The sequence below is a fragment of the Salmo salar genome, chromosome ssa16 (assembly GCF_905237065.1).
Source record: "Salmo salar chromosome ssa16, Ssal_v3.1, whole genome shotgun sequence".
Classification (NCBI taxonomy): Eukaryota; Metazoa; Chordata; class Actinopteri; order Salmoniformes; family Salmonidae; genus Salmo; species Salmo salar.
In genome coordinates this window covers 25,886,173-25,909,367 of record NC_059457.1, presented here as the reverse complement: position 1 = coordinate 25,909,367, position 23,195 = coordinate 25,886,173, and the positions used below count along the sequence as shown (strand labels likewise).

Sequence of the window (23,195 nt, the reverse complement as noted above, 5' to 3'; positions counted from 1 at the left end):
ACTCTGGTACCGCTTGCCGTGTGGTAGCAGAGAGAAAGGTCTATGACTAGGGTGACTGGAGTCTTTGATAGTTTTTTGGGCCTTCCTCTGACACCGCCTATTGTATAGGTCCTGGATGGTAGGAAGCTTGGCCCCAGTGATGTATTGGGCCATATAAATGCCTATGTAAGAATGCTGTACAAGCTCTTCGCTAAACTCAGGGCCCTGGGTCTGAACCCCTCCCTGTGCAACTGGGTCATGGACTTTCTGACGGGCTGACCCCAACTGGTGAAGGTAGGCAACAACACCTCCACCACGCTGATCCTCAACACGGGGGCCCCACATAGGTGTGTGCTTAGCCCCCTCCTGTACTCGCTGTTTACCCATGACTGAGTGACCATGCACGTCTCCAATTAAATCACCAACTTTGTTGACGACACAACAATGGTAGGCTTGATTACAAACAAGGATGAGACAACCTACAGGGAAGAAGTGAGTGTCCTGATCATTTCAGTAACGAGTGCAATAAGTCTACGAACAGATTGGGTTAGTATAGAAAAATGAATGTTATTTAACTTTGTGTAGCATAAGATAAATGTATTGATTAATGAATCAATCCGTACACATGCAGAAAACACAGACATTGACAGTATGCAGCTGAATGTTTATTTATATTTCTTAATTCCATTCTTTTACTTTTAGATTTGTGTGTATTGTTGTGAAGTTTTTACATACTACTGCTCTGTTAGATACTACTGCACTGTTGGAGCTAGGAACACAAGAATTTCGCCACACCAACAATAACATCTGCTAAATATGTGTATGTGACCAATATAATTTGATTTAACTTCATTATTTGATTTGAACTCCGCTTGGTTGCTAAAGACCTGAATTTCCTGCTATGCTACCAGGTCTGTGGGAATGACTGTGTCATGACGTTGGCCTCTTTGGGTACAGGAAGGACAGTTGACCCCCTCCCCTTTGTACCATCCCCCAACCTACCTTCCCCCCAACCCAGGCCCTGTGTGAAAGGGTTGTAAAAACTCTAAGAGGATAATCTCTGGCCACATGGCCCATAGAGACACAGGAAATTCTTCCAACTCACAGAATTGGGGAGCCAAGCGACATTTGTGTTCTGGAGAAGGTATGGAAGATTGGTGAAGAATCCAGCTACGAACTGGTCCGCTTGGTACAATTTTGTGATACTCAGAAGAGACAATATAGCCATATTACCATAAAACTGTTTATATAATAGCCTCAGCTTGAGACTTGCGTCATAATGGTTGTATAAAATGTATTAACCTCTATGGGCTAGGCGGGACGAATTCGTCCCACCTACGTAACAGCCAGTCTAATCCAGTGGCGCGATTTTTGAATCGTTTGAAATACTATTACTTCAATTTCTCAAACATATGACTATTTTACAGCTATTTAAAGACAAGACTCTCATTTATCTAACCACACTGTCCGATTTCAAAAAGGCTTTACAACGAAAGCAAAACATTAGATGATGTCAGGAGAGTGCCCAGCCAGAAATAATCAGACACCCATTTTTCAAGCTAGCATATAATGTCACCAAAACCCAAACCACAGCTAAATGCAGCACTAACCTTTTATGATCTTCATCAGATGACACACCTAGGACATTATGTTATACAATACATGCATGTCTGTTCAATCAAGTTCATATTTATATCAAAAAACTGCTTTTTACATTAGCATGTGACGTTAAGAAAAAGCATACCCCCCGCAAACTTCCGGGGAATTTACTAACAGTTTGCTAAATTACTCACGATAAACGTTCACAAAAAGCATAACAATTATTTTAAGAATTATAGATACATTACTCCTCTATGCACTCGATATGTCCGATTTTAAAATAGCTTTTCGGATGAAGCACATTTTGCAATATTCTAAGTACATAGCCCAGCCATCACGGCTAGCTATTTAGACACCCGGCAAGATTAGCCTTCACCATAATAACATTTCCTATAAGAAAAATGTTCTTACCTTTCCTGTTCTTCGTCAGAATGCACGCCCAGGACTTCTACTTCAATAACAAATGTAGGTTTGGTCCCAAATAATCCATAGTTATATCCAAATAGCGTCGTTTTGTTCGTGCGTTCTAGACACTATACGAATGGTAATCCACGGTCGTGCGCATGGCGCATGGCGTGACAAAAAATGTCTAAATATTCCATTACCGTACTACGAAGCATGTCAACCGCTGTTTAAAACCAATTTTTATGCCATTTATCTCGTAGAAAAGCGATAATATTCCGACCGGGAATCTGCAATAAACTAAACAGCCGAATTAAAATACTCCACGGGGGCTAATCGCGCACGCGCCTCATTCCATTGTCACCTAATGGGACACTTGGATAAGGTGATAATCTGTTTCAGCCTGAGGCTGCCTCTTCAACCTTCATGATTTTCCCGGGTCCTGAGAGCCTATTGGAGCCCTGGGAATTGTCACGTTACAGCTAAGATCCTTACTCTTCAATAAACAGATGCAAGACGCACGACTCCTTGTCAAACAGGCCACTTCCTGCATGAAACCTTGTCAGGTTTTTGCCTGCCATAGGAGTTCTGTTATACTCACAGACACCATTCAAACAGTTTTAGAAACTTTAGGGTATTTTCTATCCAAACCTGAACAATAATATGCATATTCTAGCTTCTGAGTTGGTGTAGGAGTTTGCCCCCTAGCCCAAACAGGTTAATAAGGATAAAGCTATTTGTAATATATTGATGCTATGTACTGATGTTAATGTGATATAATTGGATTTCTGTACCAAGCTTCACTCAGCCATCGGCACGCCCCCCAAGGGACACAGACAGGACCAGGCGTCATTTGACAAGCCTGTTCAAGGGTCACTATAAAACCCACCCTGATTTACAATAGGTTTCAGACCAGGCCTCCACTCCATGGCCAATAGGTTTTACCATCCAATTCCTCTTCTGAAAGTGAACTATACCACGTGGTTAACCTGTTTAGGATAGGGGGCAGTATTGACACGGCTGGATAAAAAACGTACCCGATTTAATCTGGTTACCACTCCTACCCAGTAACTAGAATATGCATATACTTATTACACATGGATAGAAAACACCCTAAAGTTTCTAAAACTGTTTGAATGGTGTCTGTGAGTATAACAGAACTCATTTGGCAGGCAAAAACCTGACAAGGTTTCAGGCAGGAAGTGGCCTGTCTGACAAGGTGTCGTTCTTCTTGTCTCTGTTTATTGAAGAGTGAGGATCTTAGCTGTCCCGTGACACTTCCTACGGCTGCCATAGGGTCTCAGAAGGCGGCAAAAAGCTGAATCGTGGCTTTGCAGGCTCTGGCTGAAAAAAAGTAGCGCGTTTGGGTAGTGGCTGGTTACAGTACTGTGAGACTCAGGCGCGTGCCCGCGTCGACCGAAAGCTTTGTTTACTTTCCTCAGTTTAGCTAAATGGACATTCCCGGTCGGAATATTATCGCTTTTCTACGAGAAAAATGACATAAAAATGGATTTTAAACAGCGGTTGATATGCTTCGAAGTACGGTAATGGAATATTTAGATTTTTTTTATCACTAATTGCGCCATGCGCGCGACCCTGATTTACCATTTCAGATAGTGTCTGGGACGCACGAACAAAACGCCGCTATTCGGATATAACGATGGATTATTTTGGACCAAACCAACATTTGTTATTGAAGTAGCAGTCCTGGGAGTGCATTCTGACGAAGACAACAAAAGGTAATCAAACTTTTATAATAGTAAAGCTGATATTGGTGAGTGCTAAACTTGCCGGGTGTCTAAATAGCTAGCCCGTGATGCCTGGGCTATGTACTTAGAATATTGCAAAATGTGCTTTCACCAAAAAGCTATTTTAAAATCGGACATATCGAGTGCATAGAGGAGTTCTGTATCTATAATTCTTAAAATAATTGTTATGCTTTTTGTGAACGTTTATCGTGAGTAATTTAGTAAAATGTTAGCGAATTCCCCGGAAGTTTGCGGGGGTATGCTAGTTCTGAACGTCACATGCTAATGTAAAAAGCTGGTTTTTGATATAAATATGAACTTGATTGAACAAAACATGCATGTATTGTATAACATAATGTCCTAGGGTTGTCATCTGATGAAGATCATCAAAGGTGAGTGCTGCATTTAGCTGTCTTCTGGGTTTTTGTGACATTATATGCTAGCTTGAAAAATGGGTGTCTGATTATTTCTGGCTTGGTACTCTGCTGACATAATCTAATGTTTTGCTTTCGTTGTAAAGCCTTTTTGAAATCGGACAGTGTGGTTAGATTAACGAGAGTCTTGTCTTTAAATAGCTGTAAAATAGTCATATGTTTGAGAAATTGAAGTAATAGGATTTTTAAGGTTTTGAAAATCGCGCCACAGGCTGCAAGTGGCTGTTACGTAGGTGGGACGAATTCGTCCCGCCTAGCCCATAGAGGTTAACTTTTACTATTGATACCGACAGAATAAGAACAAGTCTTTGATATTAATTATTAGTCTGCAGCTAAGTAAATTATATCATTGAACGCGAAGACCAACGAAACATCCATTCTATGACAACATTAATGAATGTCGCTTTGAAAGATCCATTCTAACCGAGAGAGAGGGCGAGAGAGACAAAACTCTCCACAGAACGACGCTCCAACAAGGATCACGACGACACATGAGCGTAAATATATATTGATTGCAATTGTTCCCGAATGAGCGAGCCTTCAATTGTCAATTGTTAATATTAATGAACTCTGTGTACCTTCTCAGCTGACCGTTTATGACCCATTGTCTAACAGACCAGCCATGCCTGTTAGCCATTAGGGCACATTACTATACCAATCCTTTGTGACGATAATTACTGTTTGTATGTTTTCTGTTAATTACTTAGTGTAGTAAATAAATGATTTTAAGACAATTGATGTATGGATGATTTTAGTAAAGACTGGGTTCGTGCAGATACAACAATTTACGACGTTTGGAATGAGACTGAACGCGAGGTAAAATACACCATTTAAACCAGAAGATAATCGGCCTATATTATAAAATAGGAAAGTTATATTAGGAAAATTATAACTTTGTAATCTGAATATTCTCCTTGGTGCCCCGATCTCCTAGTTAATTACAAATAAACGATTAATCAGTTTAATCGCGTGATAATAATTACAGGGAGTTAATTGATAAACATGTCTTCAGTTTAATGGTACCCCAAAGACACGACAACTGTCATAATCGTCGTAGTGAGTGGACCAAAACGCAGCGGGTATATGTATGCTCATCTTCTTTTATTGAAGATAACAAAACAAAAACACTTATACTAAACAAACGACGAAAAACAGTCCTGTAAGGTTCACTAACAATACACGGAAACAACTACCCACAAAACCCATGGAAAAACACCCCTACTAAATAGGACCTTCAATTAGAGGCAACGAGGAACAGCTGCCTCCAATTGAAGGTCAACCCAAGAAACTTAAACATAGAAATAGACACACTAGAACAAACATAGAAATATACTAACATAGAACATAAACCAAAAACCCCAAAACACCCCTTTACTGGTCAGGACGTGACAATGACAGAGATTGGCCACAATTTAATGGCAAGAATACAGTTTGTCACTTTGCTAAATCAAGTCAATAATTGTTGATTATCTGACAACACCAGCGTAAAAATAGCAGTTCTCAGGGACACTTGATATAAAGTGAGCAAAATGCTTTGGGGATTTGAACTTGTACGTTTTTCGGCAGAAGTGCATTAATGTTTCCGCAGTGCCACCAGGTACGTCATTATTACCAAGAACATATATCCACACGCTCAAAATTAGGGTACGGTTAGGGTACAATGTTGTTCCCTTGGAAACAAAAAGGTCAAATAAACACATAAGGTATCTTCAGAGGTACACATACAGTAGGAAGTCACATGGTACTGACCAGGTCCTTTTAGCGTACATGTACGGATAGAGTATTATAATGGTACATTTTTCTATCCAATATTTTGCATATAATGTACAATCATCACTGCGCTTTGAAATGTAGGTGGGGGCAATGTACCGCTAGGGTTCAGTAGCATATTTGGGGGCATGGTCTAATATATGTTTATTTGTGCCAAGCGCCAGTGGAGGTGTTGTACCAGTTTAAGTGGTAGATGGTTATGTTATCAAAGTTTGAGCAACTGTTTTAATATGGTAGGTTTTACAATCGTAAGTGAATTTGATGTTAAAGAGCAGAACTGTTGAGATGTTACTGTGCATTTCACAGTAACTCAATGGAAGTTGTGAATTCTGTGTTACTGAATTGGCCACCAGTTGTCAGTACGTTATTGTAAAATGAACAGTAACTTAATAGCCAGTAACTGCTACTAACTCACTGGCAACTGACTGCCAGCAGCATAACTGGCAACCTAACTGTTAGTAAGTTGTTGTAAAATGCACAGTAGCATACTTGCAACTCGCTGCCAGTAGCTCAGTACCTTCAATTAACTTTTCTGATTAAAATAAAGCTTATAACATTAGGTGACAACTATTATGCATTATTTGTGGTGACTACACTTGGGACCCAGCCTCACTTGTCATCAACCTCTAGGTTGGCAGCAAACTGACCTTCCTGCCACACCATCAGGTGAGCATGACAAAGATCAGCCACAGTAAGTTACTGTGAATTTTATAATAACTAGCAAGTTGACAGTAAGTTATTGAAAATTAAACATGAACTTTTTGGTGACCAACTGCCGTTAAGTCACAGGAAAATGCACAGTTATCTCTTAACAGTGAAGCTCTTGATTGTCACAACCTCTTACAAAGACTGTATAACTGGGAGTGGACAAACAAGGTGCTCAATCTTCATCAACATAACGATAAAACCACATCAACTGGTACAACACTTCCATTAACGGTTGGCACAATTTTGTTTTACAACAAAGACCAACTTGGTTTGCCAGCATAACCAGCTAGACCATGCTGGTCAGACCAGCTTGACCAGCATCCAACCGGCCCTGACCAACATAGACCAGAATGGACCAGCTTGAAATTTATGCTGGTCTATGCTGTTTTTTTTCCTTAGCTTTTTTGCTATTTCCCTTTTCACCTACTCCTTGCTTCTGAAGAGCAACAGATGTTACATGCCCTGTGTCCGGTGCAAGCTTACATTACGTATGTACGTTGAATGGACCTGGGATATCCGGTTATGCCTTTCTTCTTTTTTGCTATGGATATCCGGTTATGCTTTTTGTCTGTTTTGTAATCCAGCTCGTGTCAGGGCGCTCTCTAAGCAGTGTCTCTCCCAGTGGATTGTGGAGGCTATCTCCCTGGCATACAGCAGTGAGGAGAAAGGGTTACTTATCAGTATACGTGCTCACTCCACTAGGGGTCTGGCAGAGTCTGGAGTGTTGTTTAAAGGGGAATGGAAACACTTTAGGAAGTACATTTAAGCAAAGAGATCCACTAATACTAAACATGTGCATTTAACATAAAAACATCTCTATATTTTTATTTGAGCTATGGTCAGCACCATTTAAATTGCCATAGTAACGACTGATGCCAGTGCATCACTGGCAGGAATCAGCAAATTGTCTGTGGTGTTGAGTTTTCGCACAGAGAGTGAATCGAAGAGAGTGAGGTTAGGTGCGGACAATGAAGATGGCAACAACAAGTAGTAATTCAAACATGAAATGTATAGCACCAGGCTGTATGAATTGGCTCAAGACAAATCCATCAGTAAACTACCATCGGCTGCCCAAGGATCCACAACTTGTGAAGAAGTGGCTCCATGTCCTGAAGAGAAAGGATGTGCCAGCTCGAGCTACGTTGAAGCACTCTGGTTGCACCGCCATTTGATATTTGGAGGGTTTTGGTATAGGGGTTACTGACTGACCATCATCAACATAGATTACTTTGGAGTCAAGCAAAAGCGACTGAACGGAGGAGGCAACGCGAGTCAATGCAATGGAGCCTGAGGTAACGATAACCGGTCATGACTTTTGGTGAATAGGCTAGCGTTAGACGCTGGACAACTTTTTTGCAACTCTAGTTGAAGGTAACTAGCTAATTGTGTCTGAAGTGTTTTGTGTAACACCCCCCAGCAAACAACGTTTGCAAGCAACAACTGAAACTGCAACATATTTTCTCTGTGTACCCTTGTTATTAGGTAGTTACAGTAGCTAGCTCCCACCTCAGATAGTCAAGTTACTGTAATACATTGTTGACAGACTTGTTTTTGTAATGTTTTGTTAGCTCCACCTCATTTTGCTAAACTCATGTTGACATAGCTAATGTTTTCTGAAAAATAAATGTCCCTGTAATTTGCTGTGTGTGTGTGTGTGTGTGTGTGTGTGTGTGTGTGTGTGTGTGTGTGTGTGTGTGTGTGTGTGTGTGTGTGTGTGTGTGTGTGTGTGTGTGTGTGTGTGTGTAAGTTTGCGTGTGTGTTGACAAAGCATACAAGTCAGGTAACTTGTTAATGGCAATTGATATATTTGGGTTCAATTGTCTTAACAAAACGTTTGTTTGGTTTCAGGATGACTTCTTCATCCCTGAAAAAATGTTCATAGTGGAGAAGACTGTGCAGGAGGCAGAGGAAGTACATGCAAATCCATGTTGTTTCTAAGGCTATTGTTTATTTCAAGTATATGCAGTGATTCTTGAATATAACTATAGCCAAATAGATGCCCTCATTGTTTTCTACCAACAGGAAAGAACAGTTAGTACAGCATGCCAAACGCTACCTATATGTGCTCTATCTACATGTGCATACCACCTCAACTAACCGGTGCCCCCGCACATTGACTCTGTACCGGCAGCCCCCCTGTATATATTGTTATTTTTTACTGCTGCTCTTTAATTACTTGTTACTTTTATCTCTTATTCTTATCCATATTGTTTTTAAACTGCACTGTTGGTTAGGGGCTTGTAAGTAAGCATTTCACTGTAAGGTCTACACCTGTTGTATTCGGCGCATGTGACTAAAATTGGAGAAATGCAACCACTCTCAAATTCATAGACAGAGCTATAGATGCAACGACTGACCATCCATGAAATCAAACTTGTAATCCCGTTTCTATGACCTACCACTACCATGTACCCAGTTCGCTTTGGATAAAGGCGTCTGCTAAATGGCATACTAAAGTCTACTTTGATTCTGCCAACTAGCTGCCCAATGTAGTTACCATTCCTTTCCAATAGACGGCAGCCAAAGCTAGTTGAAGTCACTACTCTATCGTCAGGGACATGGGATTAGTGTGCGTTGAAAGTAGTTTTATCTTCAAAGCAAGTTTATCTGGTTACGCTTGAAACTGTTGTTATAACATTAGTGGACAAGCTAACTAAGACTATTGGGCTACCGAGTGGCGCAGCGGTCTAATACACTGCATCTCAGTGCAAGAGGCATCACTACAGTCCCTGGTTCAAATCCAGGCTGTATCATATCCAGCTGTGATTGGGAGTCCCTTAGGGTGCCGCACAGTTGGCCCAGTGTAATCTGGGTTTGGCCAAGGTAGGCTGTAGAATTTGTTCTTAACTGACTTGCCTAGTTAAATAAATGTTATATGTAAACTAATACTATTTTTACATAAGGCGCAGGTCAATGTCTTGAAAAAAATTACAGCAGGCTAGATTTACCAAATTAACTGGTTTTATTCAAACTCAAACCCTATGTAAATGTCTTTGCTTCTGGGTATGCTACCTTATGGAAGAGACGACACACGCAGGGAGGAAACGCCGTACACATCGTCCAATTCTCCCTTGAGCCCATAGGGTGAACTGGCGATAAACTGCCAGCCTCTATGCTCTGCAGAAAAAAACATAAGAAAAGTTAGTCTGATACTGAAACTAAATCACAATGTATTTATACTGAGCACGCCCCATTATTGGTTAGAATAAGATTTCATGAATCATGATGCTGTCCGCGATTCAAACTCCGGTCGTCTAATCAAAGGGTGAATGTGTTACCAACGCGCCAAACATATATATATATATATATATATATATATATACATATAGATCACCTACCCATTCCTGATATTAACCATAAACAATGTATAATCAAACAAAATTTCACCAATTATTTAACTGGCAAATCAGCTGCTGACTTCTGACAAGAAGTCCTTCATATTGATTAGTGACACGTTCACTGATGGAGGGAAACTAGGTACAACACCTATTTGGCCCCTCACATCAACATCACAGGCGGTATTCTCCTTGGCCAGACAGAGGGGGGAATATCTTCTGGCATGACGCATCCACCGTTGACAGGACTCTGCTGGAATGTCACCACAGGCCTCCTCCATTGCCTGGTGACGGGCCATACGTTCATGGGGTTTGCAATCATACACCTTCCACCGCCATGCTGAAAACAACTCCTCAATGGGGTTTAGGAATGAGGAATATGGTGGGAGATAGAGAATTGTAAACTGGGATGGTCATGGAAACAGTTGCGGACCTGAGCAGCTGATGGAAACTCACGTTGTCCCAAATGAGAACATACATTTGCTGCTCAGGATCACCTGGCACTCTCTGCTCTGGCTGAAAACGTAATGTAAGGTGTTGAGGAAATTAAGGAGATGGGCAGTGTTGTATGATCCAAGGGTGGAATGGCGGTGTAGGACCCCATTGTGGCTTACAGCTGCCCATATGGTGACATTTCACACGTGGCCAGGTACCTCAATGATGGTGTGTTGACCAATGATTTTCCTTTCTCTCCTCCTCTTCTTTGCTAAATTGAAATCAGCCTCATCTATGAATATGACTTCCTGAGGGAAGGGACTTGCATCCAACTTCATGAGTACTGTAATTGCTGTGTAGTAAAGTTCACCTGCAACATACATGAGTCTCTAATGTTTTAAGAGTGTAATACTAGTACATTACTTGCTTGCACGTATTCATACCGTTTGTTTTTCACTCTTTGGGAATTCATTTAAAATGGGATTCTGTAGATTTGCTTCATCCGGAAATTGTGTTTCTTAAGGATGCGGGCTATGGTTGATAAACTCAATCTGATATTATGGAAGATAGCAGGGTTTTCAATAATCTGTTTTTGGATTTCCCGCAGTTCTATGGCATTATTTTCAAATACCATTTGCACAATGGCAGCCTCCTGTTGGTCTGTAGATAGACGTGTTGGTAGTCTTTCAGTTCTACAAAACCAAATAGCATGCGGTACAGAAAACACTACAGTAATACAGTATACAGGATAAGCATGTTACAAAGTAGTATAGCTCCCAATTTCATACATACAGTAATACATTAAACATTTACTTTGTTTCCCCTTACAGTATGTATTGGAATCTACAGTCATTACTGTGCTTAATGTTGTACTACTGTCAAGTTGTACAGTGCCTTGCAAAAGTATTCACTCCCTTGGCTTTTTCCTATTTTGTTGCATTACAACCTGTAATTTAAATTGATTTTTATTTGGATTTCATGTAATGGACATACACAAAATAGTCCAAATTGGTGAAGTGAAATGAAAAAAATAACTTGTTTCAAAGAATATATATATATTTTAAACGGAAAAGTGGTGCGTGCATATGTATTCACCTTTGTTATGAAGCCCCTAAATAAGATCTGGTGCAACCAACTACCTTCAGAAGTCACTTAATTCATTAAATAAAGTCCACCTGTGTGCAATCTAAGTGTCACATGATCTGTCACATGATCTCACTATACAGTGGGGGGAAAAGGTATTTGATCCCCTGCTGATTTTGTACGTTTGCCCACTTACAAACAAATGATCAGTCTATAATTTTAATAGTAGGTTTATTTGAACAGTGAGAGACAGAATAACAACAAAAAAATCCAGAAAAACGCATGTAAAAAATGTTATAAAATTATTTGCATAAAATGAAAACATCCCCACAGCATGATGCTGCCACTACCATGCTTCACTGTGGGGATGTTTTTCATTGGCAGGGACTGGGAAACTGGTCAGAATTGAAGGAATGATGGATGGCGCTAAATACAGGGACATTCTTGAGGGAAACCTATTTCAGTCTTCCAGAGATTTGAGACTGGGACGGAGGTTCACCTTCCAGCAGGACAATGACCCTAAGCATACTGCTAAAGCAACACTTGAGTGGTTTAAGGGGAAACATTTAAATGTCTTAGAATAGCCTAGTCAAAGCCCAGACCTCAATCCAATAGAGAATCTGTGGTATGACTGAAAAATTGCTGTACACCAGCAGTAACCCATCCAACTTGAAGGAGCTGGAGCAGTTTTGCCTTGAAGAATGGGCAAAAATCCCAGTGGCCAGATGTGCCAAGCTTATAGAGACACATCCAAAGAGACTTGCAGCTGTGATTGCTGCAAAAGGTGTCTCTACAAAGTATTGACAATGGGGAGGTGAATAGTTATGCACGTTTTTATGTCTTATTTCTTGTTTGTTTCACAAAATACATTTTTTTGCATCTTCTAAGTGTTGTTGTGTAAATCAAATGATACAAAACCCCCAAAGATCTATTTTAATTCCAGGTTGTAAGGCAACAAAGTAGGAAGAATGCCAAGGGGCGTTAATACTTTCACAAGGCACTGTAAAGTAGTAGAGGTCCAATGTCTGCAGGTCATACCTATTCTCATTTTGACCACATGGTCCACCACAGTCTCACAAATTTCATCAGAGATTACCTTACCTCCACCTCTTTCTGCCAATTTGCTCCCATTGTTATCCAAACACAGAAGTACTCACCTATGACCTTTTTATTCATCCAAAGGTCTGATTACAAAGTGAACATTTACGCAATTAGTGTTTGCACATGTGAAGAGAGAAAGTGATCAATTGGCAATTGGGTTTAGCTTGTTGAACAGTGTTGCTTTTCATTTGCACACAAGAGATTTTAGTTGTGAAAGTTGTGCCACAGGTAGAGAATTGTGTGTTGTGTTTTGTCAAATGTTTGTAATAGAATTGCAATCTGAGTGTGAAGCCAAATGCCAGTAGTATTGCAGATCTGGTGTCTGGTTGTACTAAATTACTTACAGGTTGGGCCATTGTGCCTGATGGGCCAGTTTTAGTGTGTAAACATTTGGTAAAAACTGTAAATTGAAGGAATGAATCCGAGCCTCACACTTATCACCTGTTGAAGGTGGGGCTTCCAGTGAGGTGCAGACTTCATTGGCCTTGTCAGGTGTGATTTTATTTCTGTCAACCATTGTTGTGAGAGTGTAACTCCCCATAGTATGTTCTACCTCATTTCCCTTCTTCAGGGAACAGTAGTTCATAATGATACGTTTTCAACACCTCATCTTGCGAGGATAACAGCACTCAGACTTTAAAAAAATGTTTTATGAATTGGAGAACACATTGGGATCTTAAACCATTCCCCCATACAGAATCCTTCCGGATCCGTTATGTCCTTCGTCTGAGCTTATGGACTGCCCTCTTCAATTCAAACCACATGTTTTCAATGGGTTTCAAGTCTGGACACTGAAATGGCCATTGCCAAATGTTGATTTTGTGACCAACTAACCATTTCTTTGTGGATTTTGATCTGTGCTTGGCGTTATTGTCTTGCTGTAAGATCCACCTACGGACAAGTTTCAGCCTCCTGGCAGAGGCAACCAGGTTTTTGGTAAAGTTCATGATGCCGTTGACCTTAACTCTGAGCAGTTGTTTTGGGCCCTGTACAGGGCCCGTTGAGTTAGGAGGTACAAATATAATTTGAAAGTTACAGGCCTTGTCTTTTTGTAAATCAAACTCAAATATTACTACTGGCAATGTCATAAGAATCTAAAATGGCTGTGTTCCAATTGGAATTTGATCATGTTTGGAGCGCCACCATTAGGTAAATATTTTTTTTTCAATAATTTTGGAACAATAATTGGTGACGTATTTTATCTCAAAACTAGACGTTTTAATCCCTTATTCCCCAACATCAGGACAATTGGGGGTGTCACATCTGCTCCTGCAATGCCCTCTACTGCTCATCCTGTGTCTCCTTGACCTGCCGCCACTCCCCCAGTACTCTCTCCCTCTCCCCCTCTCTCTCTGTGTGTGTGATTGTGTGGGTGGAGACAGGTGTTCTGGAATCAGAGAAAATCCCCACCAGCTGATCCCCATCAAGACCTCTACAAATACTCAGCTCTGCCACTTCCACACTGCCAGATCGTAATCTCTGCTCATTCCGCCCACTCTGACTCTGGTCCCTGTCTCCAGTTCCACGGTTCGTCATCCTGCTACTCTGTCCTGGATTCCCCACTCTCCTACTCCCTTGTATTCCCCTCTGGACCTGCTTACCCTGTCCCAACCCCTCCCGCTCCAGCCTCAGCCTTCCCACCTGGTTTCCTGCAAGCCACCCAAGCTTCCACCGGACGGCACTCGATCTTCCCCCTGTGTTTCAATAAATACCTTGGTTACTTCATCCCAGTCTCCTCGTCTGAGTCTGCTCTTGGGTTCCCCTGTTCCACTCCGCGTAACAGGTTGGAAATGTACCAAAATGTACTTTATGAGGGTAGTATACAATATTATGCGTTGTTTAGAAAATGCCACCAGAGGGGGCCAGAGTTTAACAGGTTAATAAGGGCCCCAGGACCAGTGGAAACACAATAGCCCCATAACATCAAAGTTCCACCACCATATTTTACAGTAGGTTGGCCTATGCGGTTCTTTTCTGCTTATGCATTCTCATTTCGACACCAAACCCGCCACTGGTGTGCGTGGCCAAATAAATATATTTTCATGTCATCTGACTAAAGCACCAGCTCCAATCCAAGTGCCAATGGCATTTAGAAAACTCCAAGCATTTACATTTCTCGGATGACATGAAAATAGAGCTCTTTGGTCGTGCTGCTGCTCCAGTTTCAACTGTTCTGCCTGCGGCTATGGAACCCTGACCTGTTCACCAGACGTGCTGTTTTCGACTCTCTCTCTCACTCTCTCTCTACCGCACCTGCTGTCTCTAACTCTGAATGATCGGCTATGAAAAGCCAACTGACATTTACTCCTGAGGTGTTGACCAGTTGCACCCTCTACAACCACTGTGATTACTATTATTTGACCCTGCTGGTCATCTATGAATGTTTGAACATCTTGGCCATGTTCTGTTATAATCTCCATCTGGCACAGCCAGAAGAGGACAGGCCACCCCTCAGAGCCTGGTTACTCTCTAGGTTTCTTCCTAGGTTCCTGCCTTCCTATGGAGTTTTTCCTAGCCACCGTACTTCTACATCTGCATTGCTTGCTGTTTGGGGTTTTAGGCTGGGTTTTGTACTACACTTTGACATCGGCTGATGTAAAAAGGGCTTTACAAATACATTTTAATGATTGATTTGGCCACACACACCAGCGGTGGGTTTGGCGTCAAAATTAGAATGCATAAGCGGAAAAGAACCCCAGACCTATACATTACACTACCCTTTCACTGCCTTAGCAAACACACACAGAGAGAGAGAGAGAGAGAGAGAGAGAGAGAGAGAGAGAGAGAGAGAGAGAGAGAGAGAGAGAGAGAGAGAGAGAGAGAGAGAGAGAGAGAGAGAGAGAGAGAGAGAGAGAGTATGTGTGTTAAGTGGTGCACTACATGCAGCAGTGGTTTGTAGTCTCTCTGTTTCTTTGACAGAGCAGAACGGTGTAAGATTTACAGAGACACATTAAGTGCATCGAACAACATAGAACGTCTGATCAATAAAGCCTTCCCACTGTCTAGATACAAACACACACTACACTACATAAGCATAACACAATACTGCACCTAAAACTGCAGGATGATATGAGCTGTATTTTACTGTACATGAACCATTGACATCATTAGCGATTAGAGTCAGAGTTATCACGATCACACCCAGAGCAAGCTGTGAGTCAATAAAATGCTGACTTTGAATGACTTTCGAGACTCATTCTACAAACAACATACTCATACATCAGTTGAGTGTAACACCACTACACCTGAACTGCATGGGCGCCATATGAATTCATGACATTACAGTTTTCCTATTCCCAGAAAAAGCAATAAATGCACCATCAGGTGACACGCAGAAGCAGTTCAGGGATTTGTCTCCTTTTACATGCTGTTCATGTCAATGCCCAAGCCCTCTGTCCTATCATGTCTGGCTACTGTATGAAAAGACTGACAGACTGTGAGGACTGACGGACAGACAGACGAACGGCACCCGGACTAATATACACACATACGCCCACGCATGCACACACACAGACACAGACAGACACATGCACACACACAGACACAGACAGACACATGCACGTACACACAGACACAGTGAAATGTGATTTGCCCCTTTTCAGTGTTTTATTTATTTGTTTTGCGCAGTCATTGTTGCTCATCTTTATCGAGGGTGTCGAAAATGTTGGACCTCGCTGTATGTAGAGACATAAAACACTGGACTGTTTCCTTTATACTGTTTATCACGCTGTGTATTCATATACTGTATTTTTCACATTCTTATGTACATGCATCTACTACTGTACATTGCGTTTTGGTTCCACTGTTCATACACTACGCATCTTTATATACTGGATTCTTATTTATATACTGGTAATGTGCCGGATTCTCATCCATATCGTGTATTCTTCACATAGCTCACTCTAATATATCTAGAACTGTTCAATGCATTTAGTTTTGTTATACACATATACTTGTTTTTTTTATACTGGATTCTTGACATAGCTCATTGTATTATACACTGAGTGTACAAAACATTAGGAACACCTTCCTAACATTGAGTTGCACCCCCTTTTGCCCTCAGAATAGCTTCAATTAGTCAGGGAATGGACTCTACAAGGTGTCGAAAGCGTTCCACAGTGATGCTGGGCCATGGGGACTCCAATGCTTCCCACAGTTGTGTCAAGGTGGGTGGATGTACTTTGGGTGGGGGACCATTCTTGATACATAAGGGAAACTGTTGAGTGTGAAAAATCCAGCAGCGTTGCAGTTCTTGACACATTCAAACCAGTGCGCCTACCATACCCCATTCAAAGGCACTTAAATATTTTGTCTTTCACCCTCTGAATGGCACACACACAATCCATGTCTCAATTGTCTCAAAGCTTAAAAATCCATCTTTAGCCTGTCACCTCCCCTTCATCTACATTAATTAAAGTGGATTTAACAAGTGACATTAATGTATCATTACCTTTCACCTGGTCAGTCTATGTCACGGAAAGAGCAGGTGTTCCTAATGTTTTGTAAAGTCAGTGTATATACTGCTGTACATATTTATTTTTTCCTTTATTTAACTAGGCAAGTCAGTTAAGAATACATTCTTGTTTTCAATGATGGCCTAGGAACAGTGGGTTAACTGCTTTGTTCAGAGGCAGAGCAACAGATATTTTTTTACATTGTCGGCTCAGGGATTTGATCTTGTAACCTTTCGGTTATTTGTCCAACGCTCTAACCACTAGGCTACCTGCCGCCCCGATACATATCATTCTTAGTATATCTTTTGGTGTATATAGGCATTGATTGTGTTTGGATTACTGGTACATTGTTATTCGGGTTGGATTCGTCCTGACACTTGTGATTTCTTGCTTCTAGTTTTGATTATTATTTGTGTACTATTATTTGATTATTATTTAGTTTTACATGTTTTACTGCACTGTTAGGAGCTAGTGACACAAGCATTTCGCTGCACCTGCTATAAAGTCTGCTTAACTGTGTATGCGACCAATAAACTTGAATTGTTTTTTGATTTGACACAGAAACATTCAGTTGATAGGGGCTTATTTCCCTGTGCTGATTAGAGAGAATGCTGTTGAACTGCTAATGATGTGATGGAGGCTCTGTACTGCATTCAGCCCACAGAGTACAGCTCTGAATGGAAAATATCATCTGGAAGGCCATACATGCACACACGCACACGCATGCATCATCTGTACACATCTACACAAATGCCTGGCCTATACAAGGCCATATCCATTCACACACACATGCACCGCAATATTGTGTCATTACATGAACACATTCACGCTCCCTCTCTTTCTCTACAAAACCTATTGTGAAGTTTCCAGATTGAATTACTGATCATCCCTAAACTTGACTATTGACAATAATAATGAGAGCTATTTGAGCTACTTGATTCAGAATAGTGATAGATTTCAACTAGCCTACTAGTTGTGATAGATGCTAGGTAAAGCCCCGCCTTATCTCAGCTCACTGGTCACCATAGCAGCACCCATGCTCCAGCAGGTATATCTCACTGATCACCCCCAAAGCCAATTCCCCCTTTGGCCGCCTTTCCTTCCAGTTCTCTGCTGCCAATGACTGGAATGAACTGCAAAAATCTCTGAAGCTGGAGACTCATGTCTCCCTCACTAACTTTAAGCACCAGCTGTCAGAGCAGCTCACAGATCACTGCACCTGTAGATAGCCCATCTGTAAATAACCCATCCAACTACCTCATCCCCATACTGTATTTATTTATTTATCTAGCTCCTTTGCACCCCAGTATCTCTACTTGCACATTCATCTTCTGCACATCTACCATTCCAGTGTTTAATTGCTATATTGTAATTACTTCGCCACCATGGCCTATTTATTGCCTTAACTCACCTCATTTGCACTCACTGTATACAGACTTCTTGTTTTCTTTTGTTCTATTGTATTATTGACTGTATGTTTTTTTTATTCCATGTGTAACTGTGTTGTATGTGTCGAATTGCTACGCTTTATCTTGGCCAGGTCGTATATATATATATAATAGTAACTGGTTTATGGAGGCAGAGATGTATAACCAACCAACAACACCAAACATACAGATACAAATTTTCTACAGACAGTGGGGGAATCAATTATGTATCATCACATACACACACATACTGTACGGAACAGACTCACCTATCCATTATGCAAACATACTCACACACGCACGCACACACACATAGACACACACACACACACACACACACACACAGAGAAAAGAACAGCCCTCAGGAGAGCCAGGTAAAGATATGTGATGTGAAAGAGCCCTTTTAGGAGAGACACCCTGTGACACACATAGACAAGTCAGGAGTGAGAAACACACACACACACACTGACACACCTAGGGCTCTATTTTCGGCTGGCGTAAAGACGGCGCTAGAGTCAACGCACGTTAGTTTGCAATTTCGTCATGTAAAAACTGGTGCACTGGCATTTCCAAAACATAATCTAAAGTGCTAATTTGAGGCAGCGCAGATAGGGATATATATATTTTTGAATGGTTTTAGATACCTAGACAGTTGTACAACTGAATGCCTTCAACTGAAATGTGTCTTCCGCATTTAACCCAACCCCGCTCAATCAGAGAGGTGCGGGGGCTGCCTTAAATCGTCACCCACAGCGCCAGGGAAACAGTGGGTTAACTGCTTTGCTTAGGAGCAGTACGATTTTTATCTTGTCAGCTCGGGGATTCGATCCAGCAATCTTTCGGTTAGTGGCCCAATGCGCAAACCACTTCGCTACCTGCCATAGCCTAATGTGCTTTTGGTGCCTTTATACTTTGAAAAAATATATATGTTTTTCCCATTTTGCTTTATTTGGTTAATAACCAAGCATAGCCACCCCTCCACTCAATTAAGGCATTTTTTTTGTCCTGCCCAATGCAATCACGAAGTAGTCAAGACTGTCGATACAGGCTTTGGCTCCTGAGACCGGTTGGAAATAAATCTTAATCGCCAAAGCTTCATTAAAATATAACGTTTGAGAGTAAAACAGTGAGCTGACGTTCCCTTTTTATTTATGCATTGTAGGCAGGCCAACGTTATTTTAGCCATGCAGGTCCCGTTTTTTACTGCGTAAACCCCCCTCCATGATGTAGGCTACGTGTCCATGCACATTATGAAACGAGAGACGAGAACCTCGGTGAACACCAGTGAAACTCGTATTTAGAAGTTACATGTAAACTGTAACAATTGCTTGTTTTCTGTTTCATATGTTCATATTTTCTACTGGAACAAAGGCTGGTACAAGAGCAATGCGTGTCTTTTTTTATCCTTGAGCTTTTATGATATCATTACATTTAACATTTATGTTTTGTTGTTGTTATTTTAAAATAATTACTGATTGCTTGTTTGAATGATTCACCTTCCTGGTATTATGGTGACAACGTCCGTGACGCGATTGCAAAGCAGCTTCCGAAGATCTGTAATATGGTTCCGATTATGTTTATAAAACATATGCCTATTTGGGAGCAGTTTAACGGTGAGTGGACATTCTCCCTTTCTCTTATTTGATCTTTGTCCAGCTACTGAGAAAAGTTTGGATTTGCATAAAACCCTCCATATTCTGCGTTGTTTTCATATTAAATGCCCACGGGGAGAAATGATGGTGCTTGTAAGTGTGACATAGCCTATTTAAAAAAGCTGTTGTTTTGTTTTGTTTAGAATTTGATTAGAATTATTTGTTCTCTTTTTAGGCCTTATCAATATTGAATGTAGTCTTGATATTGACAATGTTTGGCATGTCCATGCTCAGCCATAATGCCTAGCCCCTATATGAGTGTGCATGCTATTGGAGCCATGCAATTACTTAGAACAATGTGTACTGAAAATGGGTTAAAGTTAAGGTATTTAGCAAAGATAGGTCTACATTTTATTATTTCGTTTCTATAAGCCATTTAACAAACTATAACTGACTAACATTGGAATTGGAGTTGAATCCAAGGCATTAATTAAAAGACCAAAATTACACAACTTGAAGCAACCACATATTTAGCCATGGAGTACGTTCTGATTGGCCAGTGAGGGACCAAGCTTTGACACACCCACAACTTGTTTATTAATCAAAAACCAGCCCTTTTGCACCAATGCCAGCAAGTGCGAATTGTGATAGTGAAAATAGAAAACATACACTATGTATTCAAAGGTATGTGGTCACCCCTTCAAATTAGTGGATTAGGCTATTTCAGCCACACTCGTTGCTGACAGGTGTATAAAATCGAGCACACAGCCATACAATCTCCATAGACAAATATTGGCAGTAGAATGGGCTTACTGAAGAGCTCAGTGACTTTCAATGTGGCACCGTCATAGGATGCCACCTTTCCAACAAGTCAGTTTGTCATATTTCTGCCCTGCTAGAGCTGCCTCTGTCAAGCTGCCCCAATGCTGTTATTGTGAAATTGAAATACCTAGGAGCAACAACGGCTCAGCCGCGAAGTAGTAGGCTACACAAGCTCACAGAACAGGAGAGTGTAGCATGTAAAAATCGTCTGTCCTTGGTTTCAACACTCACTACCGAGTTCCAAACTGTCTCTGGAAGCAATGTCAGCACAAGAACTGTTCATCAGGAGCTTCATGAAATGGGTTTCCATGGCCTAGCAGCTGCACAAAAGCCTAAAATCACCATGTGCAATGCTAAGCGTTGGCTGGGGTGGCGTAAAGCTCTCCACCATTGGACTCTGGAGCAGTTGAAACGCGTTTTCTGGAGTGACGAATCACGCTTCACCATCTGGAAGTCCGATGGACCAATCTGGGTTTGTCAGCTGTCAGGAGAACATTACCTGCCGAATGCGCAGTGTCAACTGTAAAGTTTGGTGGAGGAGGAATAATGGTCTGGGGCTGTTTTTCCTGGTTTGGGCAAGGCCCATTAGTTCTAGTGAAGGGAAATCTTAATGCTATAACATACATTGTAGACGCTTCTGTGCTTCCAACTTTGTGGCAACAGTTTGGGCCCTTTCCTGTTTCAGCAAGACAGTGCCCCCATGCACAAAGCGAGGTCCATACATAAATGGTTTGTGGAAGAATTTGACTGGCCTGCACAGAGCCCTGACCTCAACCCCATCGTACACCTTTGGGATGAATTAGAACGCCGACTGTGAACCAGGCCTAATCACCCAACATCAGTGCCAACCTCACTAATGCTCTTGTGGCTGAATGGAAGCAAGTCCCCGCAGCAACGTTCCAACATCTAGTGGAAAGCTTTCCCATGAGCAGGTGTTCACATTCTTTTGGTCATGTAGTGTATTTCTGACACACCCCTGAACCTATAGCCCTACCGCCTATGCTCAGATTTACCATTGCATTAGGTTTTTAATAAAAATAGAGCCCCTAGTCTGTCAGTCAGAGAGTCCTGAGAGGCAGCAGAGAAACGCAGTGGCAACAGTACCCTAATACCAGGACACTGTCCAGTTCACTTCACTAAAACAATATCCATCTAGCCTACCTCCAACTAACTATAACAACACATAAATGAGTTTGTGCTAATCGACACCACTGACTAAATACAACCTCCTACCAAATCCCAAAGCTGCCTGGGAGGAGACAGGTAGGAACTCAAACGCGCGCGCGCGCTCACCTGCTGACGAGGAGTGCAGAGTAGCGGTGCACACAGCAGATTGACGGGTGCGTATATCGATGCGTTCTGGTCCAGTTTGTTGGTGTTCCTTCCCCCGAAACAAAATACTCGTATGACCTCATCAGTAACTGTATCCATCAAATGTGTCACCGAGGTTAGAAAGCAGTTATTACCCCTTCACACATCGTTTCTTAGTTTGGTTTCCTGGGATCCTCTGTCCATTTGGTGTCTGTAGCCTAACGAATTATATAACAGCCAAAATAACTTCTCCACGCTGAGGAAAACACTGCTACAGCTACGCAAGGAAATATACAATTTCTTTCATTTTTCTCTGATATGGCAGTCTGACTTAACCTTAGTTCCTCTGCCAAGTTGTTTTTGCTCGAGTCAAGAAAGAGAATTGTCATGAATCAAATATTAGGCTATCACTCACACATCATATCTGATGATGATGAAGGATGCAGATATGATTGAGTGTCTGTAAATACAATGCACACCACAACATAAATTTTTATTTTACTCACGTCATTCCGTCAACATTTCATTGAACTTGCCTTAGCGCGCGCATGTGGACTACCTGTCAAACATTATCCTACGTAGGCCTATGCGTTCTTGCAAATGGACACATTTTAAATCCAATGTCCAGAGATTAAAAATACAAATTACTTACTTTATTTAGAATGTGAGGCGCGCAAATCTTGCAGTTATTTGAGCACTTGAGACGAGTTTGTCTTACTCCTGATCCCTCAGAGTCATACTGAGAGAGAGAAAGAGCGAGAGAGAGCGCGAGAGAGAGGGAGGAAAAAAAGACATCTAGTACCAGAGCGCGGGCAGCCCTTGCCAGAGGATGCTTCAGTCTCCTAGCAACAACAATCGATCTGGCAAGGACATATTTTTATTGCATAAAAAGAAAACTTGGCCATTCACCCCTTTTACCAGAATAACACAGAGAGAGAGAGAGAGAGAGAGAGAGAGAGAGAGAGAGAGAGAGAGAGAGGGGGGGGATCACCAAC

The 23,195-nt window shown here is 41.5% G+C and overlaps 1 long non-coding RNA gene across 1 annotated transcript in view; it reads right to left on the bottom strand.

Annotated features, from left to right (window-relative positions):
• The window catches only part of LOC106573454 (uncharacterized), a 39,573-nt gene extending 16,578 nt beyond the window's left edge, over positions 1 to 22,995 (bottom strand). The window contains exons 1-2 of the long non-coding RNA XR_001321349.2: positions 22,853 to 22,995; positions 9,653 to 9,757 (exon numbers count right to left, since the gene is read on the bottom strand). This is a non-coding gene — a long non-coding RNA (uncharacterized lncRNA). The remainder of the gene's footprint in view (positions 1 to 9,652; positions 9,758 to 22,852) is intronic.
• Positions 22,996 to 23,195: the final 200 nt, after the last annotated feature.